Below are 13,945 nucleotides of genomic sequence, written 5' to 3'. Positions count from 1 at the left end.
GTCTGGAATTGAGCCTCTATCACTTAAGGGAGAGTTAACAGGGTCCTTGACAGAGCTGAACGCGTGATCTGGGGAGACAGGAGACAAATGTGGAAAAGAGGGAAGAGAGGACCCAGGAGGAAGCCAAAGGCGAGGGAGAGATGAGAGAAAATAGAGGCAGACCTAAGACCAGGCTATAACTCTGAGCTAAGAGGTGATTCAAGCAAATGACTTCCTTCCTCTTTGTTTTGCTGTTTCCTTCTGTAATAATGGTCTCATGTACGGCACGGAAGTATTGAATGAATCAAATGAGATAATATATGTGACAATAAAGGGACAATTCAATGATATTAAAGAGTTTGGAAAAGAAGACGGTGCCCATAGCCCACGGGCACAGGCACTAGTGGGTGAAGGCCAGGGGGCAGCAGGAGTGGAGGGGTCAGTGGGGGAAAAGGGGGGCATCTGTAATACTTTCAACAACTAAGATAAGTTTAAAAAATAAAATTAAGTCAAACAATTCCTAAATATCATCAAAAAAAGAAAGAAGACAGGAGCAGGTACAGTGAAATATAAATGTGTCTCTCTCACTTCCGGGCTGAGTGGTGCTTTGATGTAACAAACATCGACCTATGGGGAGCCAGACACTGGTCTAACCCTTCTGCTAACCCCGGTCTTGTGAACAGAAAGATGGACAGACAGTCCGCCACTGAGGACCTTGCAGTCCAGTGGGAGAGACAAATGCTTCACCAGTCTATTTTGATAAATGATGGACTTTGATTGGCGTGAGAGTCTGTATGGGTTGACCCAGAGGCACGCAGGAGACCTCTAGCCCAACCCTGCGCCTTTCCGCCGAGCTGAGCCGTTCAGACTGACTGTGAAGAGAGCAATGATCTGGCCGATGACCCAACAGCCAGGGCTCAGGCTGCGAGAGAGGACAAATGCGTGCCATGTGCCTCACAGCCCCTAAAGCATGACGTGGGATACAGCAAGTGTGAGGACTGGGCTGGAGAAGAAAATGGGGCCAATTCATCTTACAAAGGAGCCTAAACTTGCTTCTGTAAGGTTTGGGATACATATAAGCACACTAGTGAAAAAGTTACATGTGCATTTCATGTCACAGAAACTCATCTCCGAAAGATCGGTCTAGGGGCAATGCAGAAGGGTTAAGGAAGACCTTCAGAGTGAAGACTGAAGGGTACTTGGTTATTCATCTATTCATTGCCTCATTCAGACCATGCCAAGAGCTCTCCAGCCCTAGAATATGCACCGGTCTTCTCTTTCTTTCTTACTGATTCCCCTTACATTCCCGGAGGGTGAGGTGTCTCCACTGGTCAGTGTATACAGGCTGTCCAGCTCTCATGTTAAAAGGCGGCATGTTTGACACCACATCCTAAGTAGAATTGGTAGCCAGGTGTCCGTGATAAATCGCTATGACTAGAAATGTGTGCGTGCTAATGCGGATTTGTGTGTTTTGTCTCTAAATTAAATAAACTGGAGAATTAAAAGTAAAGTAATATTTCAGATACACATCATTAGGCAGGAATATTAATGTCAAGGAGGATAGTTATTTTTTGGTTCATGCACTTAATCACAACATTTTGAGATGGCAGCATAATTGCATTAATGACTTTTTGTACCTACTCCTTGCTTTTAGTGTTTTTAGTAAAGGTACATTAATGCCACCAGCCCTCCAGTTGTTGTCTGATACGTCCATGAATCAAAAAGGACCAAAAAAAAGGTAATGGTAGTTTAATGCTCCTATATTTTAGTGTTGGTGGAGTTGTCTATTACTGTGAAGTAATTCATAATTTCTTAGAACATTTTAGTACAAAATAACTCAAAGAGAACAATAGTAAAATATGTTTTCCAAGGGACTGGAAGAGGATAAATTCATCAAAGGTTTAAAACAACTGCATTTCTGGAGCATCATTTGTTAAGGACAAATCATTTCTAGAATGTTACTATCTATGCAAGTCTGTATACTTTCTTGGAACATATATATGTGTGTGTGTGTGTGTATGTGTGTGTGTGTGTGTGTGTGTGTATAGTCATATGTGCTATATAATATAAAGAAATAACTATTCAACTGGCGATTTAAAATGTGTCAACTGGCGATTTAAAATGTGTTAGCAAGCCCTGGCCGGTTTGGCTCAGCGGTTAGAGCATTGGCCTGTGGTCCACAGAGACCCGGGTTTGGTTCCTGCTAAGGACACATACCTCGGTTGCAGTTTGTCCCCGGCCCTGGTTGGGTCATGTGGGTGGCAGCCACTCGATGTGTCCCTTTCATGTTGATGTTTCTCTCTCTCTCTCTCTTCCTCTCTCTCCCTCCCACTCTATCTGAACAAAAAAATGGAAAAATGTCCTCAGGTGAGGATAAAAAATAAATAAAAGTTAAAATGTGTTAGCAAGCATGGCAAAAAAATAAACAGTGAAAAAAACAAAACAAAAATAAACAGTGAAAAAACCCAAATTCCTGAAAATTTCAAAAATTTCTAAAGTCAGTTTGAGAAGCAACTTTGTAAATGGCTTTAAAGCTTAAGAAATTTCTCAGGAATATGTACCAATGCTGGAGAAAGAGGAAATAGCTTACACCCACCTTCCCTTCCCAGATTCTAATTGAGCTGACTTCTTTCCTGCCTCTTTAATATTTATTAGTCAATCAACATACAGTACTTATGCACGCTAATTCTCCGCAATCTGGAATGAACAACTTCAGCAAACCGAGTGGAGGCAGAAAACCATTGACAATGCTTTAGCTAATTATTTAAACCATTAAAAAGGCTACACAATATCTATGCCATTCTTACTTCAAAGCTGATGGACAGGTTTATTTTATTGAGTGTTCATAACTGCATGCTTAACACAGCAAGAAGGGGACCAATATCTCTGTGCTGATGGATGAAATAACTTTCTAATTTGCACAGTTCATAACCCCTTGCCTGCCCAGGCATAGTGATATTTCAGACAGGAAAAATGATCAGAATATTAGGATGTCAAAAGGCTGAGACTCTCATCACATCACAAAAATTAAAATGTCTTCACTTAACATCGTGTCTGTCAGATAATTTTTGTTGGAGCTGCGCTCACCGGTACAAGGGGCTGACACCTTCTTGCACAGATATCTCCCCAGGAGGGTTCCCATTGGCTTAGGGCTGGTATGTCCCCCCTATGTACCTCTGAATAAACGCTCTTCGGGAGGAGTTTTTGTACACCTCGGGAGCTTTTCAGGGAAGAGGTAAACCAAAGAACTTATATACATATATGCATAACCAAAGGGCACAGACAATAGTGCTGCGAAGGCTGGTGGGATAGGGAGGGGGGAAAAGGAGGGGTATTTGTAATATTTTCAACAATAAAGATAAATTTTTAAGAAAGAAAGATGCTCATCATTTTGAAACCAACTCAAAGACCTGTTGTTTAAATGATTCATCCTGGATCACAGAACAAAGCTTCAAAATGTCAAAAAAGAATCGCACTAGCAGAAGGGCCTGCAGCCTGCATGATCCCGTGACCCCTCCTCTCTCTGCGTCCTGAGTGGAATCCGACTGGGCCTGTAGATTTACTGGCTTTGAAATGGACACTTCCAGCCCCACAGCACATTTAAAGGGACTGTGAGCGTCACTAACTAGATGGTTCTTTCACGTGGCCAGAGAAAACCTTTCCTTAGCATTTCTTCCTACATTGCCAATGATCTTCTTCTACTATTTTGTTACATAGGAAATAGAATTAAATACATGGACTAAAGAATTTCAAGGGTAGTTCATACACACACAAACACACACACACACACACACACACACTTGACTGGTAACTACAACTAACTGTTGAAAGCTGTTGCATGGATTATTTACCCTGTGCATCCATTTTTCATATTTGTAACATAAAAAGAGGCTTATTAAATTTTCACATAAATTTTGAGGGAAATAGTGAACAGAGCTATGAGATCAGATTAGTTTACTTGACCTCAAATAGGTCTGTTCAGGGTTTGTTGATTCGTGATTAAGTTCTGTATTAGCCATCACTAGGAAGGAAACTTTTTTTTTTTAAATTCTCATCCGAGGACATTTTTCCATTTTTTGTACAGACAGAATGGGAGGGAGAGAGAGGAAAAGAGAGAGGGGGAAACATTGATGTGAAAGGGACACATCGAGTGGCTGCCACCCGCACGACCAACCAGGGCCGGGGACAAATTGCAACCGAGGTACATGCCCTTAGCGGGAACCAAACCCAGGCCTCTCCGGACCACAGGTGGACGCTCTAACCACTGAGCCAAACTGGCCAGGGCGGAAGGAAACTTTTTCAGTTTGCCATCACAGCACCCCAGTCCCGTACGCCTGCGATGCAATGGCAGTACACTGAAGACCTGTCAGAATGGCCATCAATAAATGCACAAAAAAGTGCTGGCGAGGATGTGGAGTAAAGGGAACCCTTGTGCACTGTTGGTGGAAATGCAGATTGGTGCAACCACTATGAAAAACAGTATGGAGTTACCTTAAAAAAAATTAAAAATGAAACTGCCTTATGACTCAGAAATTCCTTTTCTGGGTATTTATTTGAAGAAACCCAGAACACTAATTCAAAAGGACGCATGCATCCCAAGGTTTATTGCACCATTATTTACAACAGCCTATGTATGGAAGCCACCCAAGGATCCATTGATAGACAAATGGATAGAAAAGCTGTGGTACATATATACAATGGAATATTACTTGGCCATAAAAAAGAACAAAATCTTCCCATTTGCTACAGCATGGATGGACCTAGAGGGTATTATGATAAATAAAATGAGTAAGACAGAGAAAGCAAGGACCATATAATTCTACTTATATGTGGAGTCTAAAGAAAATAGAAATGAACAAAGACTCATAGACAGAGAGCAGAATGGTGGTTGCCAGAGAGGAGGGGTTTGGGGAACTAGGAGAAAGAGGTAAAGGGACTAAAAAGTACAAATTGGTAGTTATGAAATACTCATAGGGAAGTAAAGTGCAGCATAGGGAATCTAGTCAATAATATTGTAATAACTACGCACTGTGCAGTTTGGTACTGCAATTACTGGGGGAAAGTACTGGTTGTCTAACCACTACACAATACAGCTGAAACCAATACAAAGTCATATTAAAAGAAAAATATAAAGGAAAAATTTTAATGAAAACTTAAAAATAAATCTTTTCTAAATCTAACTCAAATATCCCAACTCTGCCAAAGACAACTTGACCTTTAACGTGCCCCTGGCTCTGGGCCGTGGGTTCAGCTGCTTCACGGCCTGGAGCCCTCTTCCCTGCCTCCAGTCCGCTCTCCTGAACTTTACTGCGGGAAGCATTTTAGCTCTGGGGGTGTACAGATTCGTGTGACTGGTCTTTCTTTTTTTTTTTTTTTTTTAATCCTCACCCAAAGATATTTTTCATGTATCTTTAGACAGAGTGGGAAGGAAGGAGGGAGAAAGGGAGAGAAAGGGAGAGAGAGAGAAAAACATCGATGTGAGAGGGACACACTGTCTAGTTGCCTATAGAACGACCCCAACCAAAACTGGGGACCAAACTGCAACCCAGGTACATGCCCTTGACCGGAATCAAACTGGTGACTCTCTGGTCCCCAGGCTGGCACTCCACCTGCTGAGCCAAACTGCCCAGGGCCACTCTTTCTATACATACAACTCAGGAGTAACTGTCAGTGTTTTGACGTTAAATTGAGGAGATACATGTTGACACTCACAGTTAACCTCCATTCAGCCACCAGTGACATCTTCAATATCCTTTATTAATGTGAAGTTAGATTTCCAGGAAACAAGTAGCAGTGGCCTTTGGCTGCACGAACAGCACAATTACATAAAACCAAGGGGCAGAAGCATCAAAGCTCTGTATTTGGACTCCCTTGGTATAGGCCCACCTTTCTACAGACATCTGGTATCTAAATATAATTATCGATTCAAACTTTAAAAAAAAATTGGGGTTGAGATACAGATACTATTTTTTTTTAAAATACAGCTTATATTCAGACTGATTTCCATATGATTTTTTTTTAAAAAAATATGTTTTTATTGACTTTTTAGAGGAAGAGGAAGGAAGAGAGAGAAATATTGATGAGAGAGAAACATCCATTGGCTGCCTCCTGCACACCCCCTACTGGGGATCGAGCCTTCAACTCAGGCATGTGCCCTGACGGGGAATCAAACTGGCACCTCTCAGTCCATGGGACGTGCTCAGTCCACTGAACCACACAGGCTGAGCGGGATATAGTGACAATCACTGTGAAGATTAACAAGCCTATCATTAGAATTTTCACTATTAAATAAATCTTTACATACTAAAGATTTCTTGATGAAAACTCAAGGAAAAAAATCACTTCACTAAACTGTTATGGAGGCAGTGGTTATTTTAATCCTGGTTACAGTAGATCTATGTTACACATTAAGTTGGCTTTACGTCCTTCTTTTTTTATTTCCCCAAAGTTACAGACTACAGCACAGGAATTTTTGCTGGGATATTGTTAGGACGTTTATTTTTTCTCCCAGTAACAGAGTAATAGCATTCATTCTGTAGACATTTCAAAATACAATAGAAGTCATTCTTTTGCTCAGTATCATTACAGTAACTATGGCAGTTTCTCAATGATGCCACTGCAGCCTAATTGCAATGAGTGTCTGTCACATGGAGAAACCACTTTTCTTCCACACGAAATTTTACCTTTACCTATTGTAAATGCACAACTGAAGAAAAAGGTGTTGCTTTTTTGTTGTCATTTTAATTGTTATTGTTATTCTGAATACAATAAAATTACTTTCCCAGGTTAAAAAGAAGTTAAAAGTCATATTGACTTTCCTCCATTTTTAGTAATATATAAAAGAGCAAATGTCTATATTATGAATAGTATTATTTTGCAAAAAGCAGAAAAATGTACTAAAATGATAATATCAAAATAATTGATAAAATTTATAAAATCAAAGAGTTAACTTGATTCAGTGTGTATATATTATTTAATCTACTCCATGATCCGAACACAGTGCATAGGATTCTTGTTCTCAGTCATATTACAAGTCAGAAGTAAATTATGTAAGGCTTATATAGTCAATTAATTTTTAACCTCTATTACCCTTTCAGGTAGATATAACCAGAAACTCGTTTTTACTGAATTTGCTCCATCAATAAAATCACTAAGTCAAACATCCCATTTTCTGATCGCAATTTTCTATACTTAACAGTTTATCTATTAAATTACTCCTACCATAACTATTCTTTAATTTATTCAAGACTTCAATATAGAAAATAATTACTTTCACCCTATGCATGATTTGTCCTTCTGACTTTACTATTCTCTCTATCCAGCTTACATTCTGTAGTCTCTTCAATAAGTCAGTTGCCAATGACCTAAACCTCCTTACTCCTTTTTATCTCTGGCCATTTCTCAAACTTGGATGAATCCAAATACCCCTTTTCTCCATGCTAGCTGAGTTCAACTGGAGAAAATCAAACAAAATAAAGTATTAACAACTTATAAATAGTTCAGGATTACCAAATTCCCTGAATTGGTATGAAAATGAAGTCAGGATTACAAATTTAACTTGAATGTACTGCAGTTCTGCCGAACTATTTCAGATCTCTTTGACTCTCTCCAAAGCCCTGATTATATCACCTTCTTTTCTCATTACCCTCCACAGATGTCCAGGTCTCCAAGCTCTTGGGTATAATAGCAATCAGATGGAAAATCACAACTTTCCAGTATCAAAAACATACGTGCATTTGTAACCATACTTCATTCATTTTCTCCAGGACCCACAGAGAAGGTGTACATCCTCAGATAAAAGTCAACTATACTCTGATTCTCTTTGACTTCACCTTCTCGGGAACCTTATACTATTCCTCTTTGGCTCCGTCCCCTGCATCTTCACCCTTTTTTATACAGTGATCTTCTCATCAACATACAAAAATATTCACCTCTCCCTGAACCTCACTGTCCTCAACACTGGCTACTGTTTCATGTTTCTTCCTCCTTTTCATGGTACCCCTTGCCTAGAACGTTGTTTCTACTTGTTAGTTTCATTTTCTCACCTTCCAGTTATTGGGCAGTCTACTTCTGTGTGTCTTCTGCCTTCGAACACAACAGTGATAAAGCAAATGCAATGGCTATTACACACTGATCCAAAAGGGTTCCAAACATCCATAGCCATTTCTCAATCTCATCTCATTTAGGCTCAGTTCCTTGGCAGTGCATCTCTCCCTGTCTCTTCCTCGCGCTCGCTCTGGCTCCTCTTCTCTCTCTGGTTATGTTCTTATCTGAAATTTGGGGTCCTTTGTCATTATTGGTCTGTGTTTCTCATTCTCACCTACTGGCTTATTTATCTCTAAATGGATTATGCTTAGCAAAGTTGTAGTTCTAAATACATACAGCTTTCTTTTCTTTAAAGTTTATTCCCATGGGCTACACACCTGCCCATGGCTTCAATTGTCATCTGTACCCTGATGACCCACTTAAGTCACATGCTCGGACCTTTCTCTTTGTTATACAGATCTATGTATACAACTATTTGACATCTCCATTTTCATATTAAAAACAAATCTCAAACCCAGTGTGTCCCAAACAGTCTTGATGATTTTCTCACCCACAACAGTTCTTCATGATACCAGTCTTGGTGACTAATTCATTCTACCAATATGCTGAAAAAAATAAGAGGCAACCTATACCTCCAAAACCAATCCACAAAAAGTAACTGGCCCTAGGCAGCGTGGCTCAGTTGGTGAGGCGTCACCCCATGCACCAGGAGGCCACAGCGGGATTCCCAGTCGGGGCACGTGCCCAGGTTGCGAGCTTGAACCCTGGTAGGAGGTTTGCAGGAGGCAGCCAATTGATGTTTCTATCTCTCGCTCCCTCCCTCTTCCTTTCTCTCTCTCTAAAATTAGTATAAACATTTTAAACAACTGAATTTTATCTCCTAAATGACTCTTAAGTCGGCCCCACTCCATTTTGTTGACTGTTACTGTTCATCCGAAATCCTAAGAATGTTCATAACATGCTAGGCCTCAGGTAATCCTTCTTCGCTGCCTACATGCCTTCACTCTGCTTAGTTCTCCACGTGCAGACAGATGCACAGATATTTTCAAAATACATAGCTAGTTTGCACTCGCTCCCGATTCTCTTAGTATAAGAACCGTATTTTAGACATGGCCATGGAGGCATTCAGTGATCTGGCCTCGGACTAGCCTTCCAGCCCCAGACCACCTCTCTGTCCTGCTTCCCACGAGCCAGAGAACGGTCCTTTCGGTGCCCCAACTTTCCATTCTATTTTTTTGTCTCCTGGCCTTTGCACATATTGTTTCTACATCTGGATTAATTCCTTTCTCCTAATTTCTCTTAATTAATGCCTACAAAGTTTAGATATAATATTGTCATCTCCACGTATCTTTCTATTCCTTCCCACCCTGCTCTCCAAACTCGGTCAGGTATTCTTGATTATCCCAGCACTTTTTAGAATACAGTTATACACGTATTTCATGTTTTTGATTAACATCTTTCTAAGTCATTAAAATGTAAATTCTGTGAGTAAAAGGGCTGTAAATGTTTTGTTCACTACTGTGACTCCAATGTTTAGGCCTAATGCAAAATATGCAGAGAGACATTTTTTGGATGAATAACTGAGCGGATGAATTTACAGAAGAAAATGGGTGTTGACTGCTAGATGCTGGTGATGTTCTATGTGTCTAATGTGGATATTAAGTATTATAGAGTTTTTTGATAAATATCGAGTACATTTTTTACTTGATAGTAAATTCTTAAATACATTTGTCATTCATCTCTAGACCCTGGGCCTGAGGATGGGAGTGGATTTTTGCTCTCTCTAGCTTTCCGAGATTAGCACTGAATTTATTTCACAGGGGCACTCATTAAATGTTTGTTGAATAAACGTGAATAGATAGAAGAGAAGACAGCTGCACAAATTAAAATACCCCCAATGCATAGTTAGTTTAATTTGTAAATGTGGAATTGAGATTTAAAAAGAAAAAAGCAAATCGCTATTTTCATTAAGACAATGAAAACAAGCAAACAGGGGTGACTCAACATCTTGAAGTCTATGAGTAGTTTCACACTAATAGTCTTGACCCAAGGTTGCCATAGTCTAACAACGTTAAAAGAAAAGCGAATAATTTTAAATGAAAGTGGGTTTTTTGGGAGGGAGAATGAATTCTTAGCACAAGGGTCTGGTTACTGTTGGGTGTTGTGGGATCTGTTTCTCTGAAGATTGTTAAGAATTGATGACAGTTTAAGTATAGTTCTGCCTGGAGCCATGGGGACTAATTGGAGGACCCTTCAACTTATCAGCTTCCACTGTGAAGGGTGCTACAGAATTCTCCCTGGAGACGGCCCGTAGCAACCAGGACAAAATAGTCACTTGTCCAGGAACTTCAATAATCAAATGTCATGGAATCCATTCCAAAGAAATGCTTCTTATTTATCATTAATATGTGAAGAATCTGGAAATGTTTACATTTTATATCATCTAATCATCCTTTAGAGCACCTATTACATTCCATGAGAAGTATGGCTATTCTAGTCCTTAGTTTAATATAAATCAGTCAACTATTTGTGGAGTGGCCAAAGGGTGTTTAGCAAGGCTTTGGATACATGGAATTAGTAGCTGCTCCTCCAGGATTTATCAATGAGTAGGATAGATACAACGGTGGAAATAAAATCTTTACAAACATACATGCAAAACTATTATATATTATTTAGAGAAATGCAATGATAGGGGAGGTAAACATGAAATCCTGTACGCACAAGGGGAAACATTCATGGAAAAAGTCATGAAGAAGAGGCTTGGAAGCTGAGCAGAGAGGAAATGATATGTTTGTCAGATAGAAGGGGGAATTCATTAGAAGCACTTGGAAAGGTTTGTAAGACATGTATTTCCAAGAGTGGGAGGGAAGATTGTGTAAGCAGACAAGACGATGGATGGGATGAGTGGGAACAGAGGGTGCAGAGTTGGTTTATATGCACTCAGGAAACAAGGGACCCTTTGGGATGTCTGTCTGGGTTACTACAACAACGTGCACACGGTATCCTTGGCCGGGTCCCAGCCATTGTTCCCAGGAGCTCTCCTCCACTCCGCGCTGCCTGCATCAGAGCTTCTGTGTTGGCATAAGATCAGATTCAGGCTAGCCCTGAATTTATAACTTAGCTCAGCCCTATACTGTACTCGCTGTGTGACTTCAGGCAAGCTTCTGAAACTGTCCAGGCTCAGTCTCCTCATCCACAAGCTGACGGTGTTGAATTAGACAGTTTCTCAACAGAAGTTGTACTGCCCCCGGGTCGTTTGAAAGTGTGTGTACATGCGGTTTTCACGTAACGACAATTGGGTGCACTGTAATCATTCAGTGGGTGAATGCCAGGGAAGCCCAACACCTGGCAAGGCACAGGGCACTGGGCATGGAGGGAGGTCACATCTCATGAAGTATAGGATATTCTAGTGTAGATTTCCCACGGGAAACACTTTTGTAATTATCCAAGCCTATTACCTAATTCCATTTCATTATGGACGCAAAATATTTTGGGCTAGGTTTTCCTATACATAAACATTTCCAGGAGTGCAACTATTTTGTGAAAGATCGCATTCTGTTTTGTTTAGAATTTCATTAAAGGTTGTTCACCGTTTAAGGAAAATCATGCCAGCAACAGTAGCGTTGCTCAGGGTGTTTGAGTTGTCAATATACTGACAAGATTGCATTTGTAACTGTGCATTCACTGTGCCCCTGTGTACAGGTACAGAACGCCACGCGTTCACAGTGGTTTCCGTGGCAGTGCGCATGCGTATTCCCTTACTGATACACCTATTCTTCTATTACCAACTGCTTCCATTTCTCCTTGAAACGACTGCATTATATTACTTTTTTTTAACCTTTTTAAAATCTCAACCCCCCACCCTTATATTAATTTTTGAAACGATGATGATATATACAGGCTATATTTTCTTTAGGCTTCATGTCACAGAGTTTGTATAATAAACTTTGTAATGGAAAGGGGAGTTTTGAGGCTAGCAAAATGGAGAACCCGTGGATTGGACGTTCTCAACTTTAAGCGTTCAGATCCCTGGGTTTAGAAGTTTCACTCTGATCTGTAAGAAAGGAGAAAACTCTTAAATGATTTCCACTAGTAATAGTCAGTTCGTTGTCTACATGACAGAGGAGGAGACTACCTGAAGCAGACCATATATCTGTTTTGCCATCTTTCCACTTAGTTCATCTGAGATGAGAAACGGCTGTGTGATCAGATGGATGCTTGGTTATCACGCATCACGTCTGGTGCTAATAACAGCTCTAAAGAGATGAGAAAGCCCTGGTTGCACGAATGCCATCTTTTAGATGTAGACTTCATTCACAGGAAATAGATTTCATTTCCTTTAAAAAAGAAAGAACTGTACTCTTATTAAAAAGTAAAAAAAAAAATGTAATTATACTAAAATTCTGTTCAATATTACAAAAGGAAATGGGAAACTGAGGCACACTGATCTTCCCAGGCATGTGTCATGTTTCATGTGTCATTGCTCTGTCATCTGGATGATCCATCTCTCCTTTGCCCCTTGTACACACACACACACACACACACACACGCACACACCAATCATTAACGTAATTAAGCCACGCAAGACCACATCAGCTCTATGGGCATGATGTTGAAAAGTTGTCTACACAGGGTGGCATGCAAATATTTTAGCAGGACAATCAAGAAGTTCCATTCTATAGGCTTTTTAATTGGCACATGCCACTCCTCGAGAGGAAAGCACAGTAAAAGTGGATTTTTACGGTCAAACACCTGTTTTCGTTTGGTGGCTCCCCTCTGAAGCACTGTCATCTACTGCACGAGACCACAGGGGAAGGCTCTGTCCCGTTTTGCAAAGCCAGCAGAAGCGTGCCTGTGTGTCGGGACCTCCGGCAGCTCCGCGCCACGCATTTTTCATGCCTCTGCTAATGTGGCCTTCAGATGACAGAACTGGATCAGGAAGAACACATTTTGATGGTACTTGTAAAAGTAATGGAACTGCTGTCAAAAATCCCCAGGATGACAATGGGACGTGAATGCACAGTAGGTGCTGCGAGGATGAGAGCAGGAGCTAATGTTTTCACCGTGAATGTTTCCCTCTCATTAGTGTGTAACTTGCAAAAATTACTGACATCCAGTTCCAAGTGATAAAAAGCGTATAATTGGACCAATGGAGCTACTACAACTGAACGGAAGGTTTGACAGCTTCATAATGCTGATTCATGGAATGCAGACAGATACATTTACTTATTCATTCAAATACATTTATTGTCTACCTACTCTATGAAAAATGATGTTAGTTGTTCAGGATGATAACACAGAGTATAAAGTTTTATTTACACTCAAGCAGAGCTTTCGGTTGAGTCTAAGAGCTAGAAATTATTCAGAGGCAACATGCTTAATGTCCTGTTTCATGCCACACATTTGTCTGCTCAAAAGGGAACGCTAACTCTAGGTTTTGGAAGGATTATGGAAGGCTTCTTGGAAGAGGTGCCATTTGAACTAGACCAGGAGAGAAGAGTAATAATTCCAGCAAAGGGCATTCCAGTCAGATAGAAGTACGTAAAATCAAGAACTCTAAAATGTTCTCTGGAGAATAAGAAATAGTTAGTTCTATTTGACTCTTGAGAAACATTGTAATAGAAAAGAAGACCAGAAGTTAGGCTGATGACAGTGCAGAGAGGGATACAGAAAGGATAACAAATTTGGGTTACATTTAGTAGGTAACGACATACCAATAAAGCACGTGCTCACAAAAGATTTTAGAAAGACTGATTAGCATGATGAACGAGACATTTCTGTTCTCAAGTATGTGCTTTGGGATTGATAATTTTAAATAATTATCTGTCATTTCATCGCATCCTAATCATTCCCCAATCCCGGGTACATCCAACTATGATCTCTCCGTGTTTCTGGTCCCTGCGTAGAGGATACTGTTGCT

The sequence above is a fragment of the Molossus molossus genome, unplaced genomic scaffold (genome assembly GCF_014108415.1).
Source record: "Molossus molossus isolate mMolMol1 unplaced genomic scaffold, mMolMol1.p scaffold_m16_p_9, whole genome shotgun sequence".
In the NCBI taxonomy this organism is placed as follows: Eukaryota; Metazoa; Chordata; class Mammalia; order Chiroptera; family Molossidae; genus Molossus; species Molossus molossus.
This window is presented reverse-complemented; position numbering follows the sequence as displayed.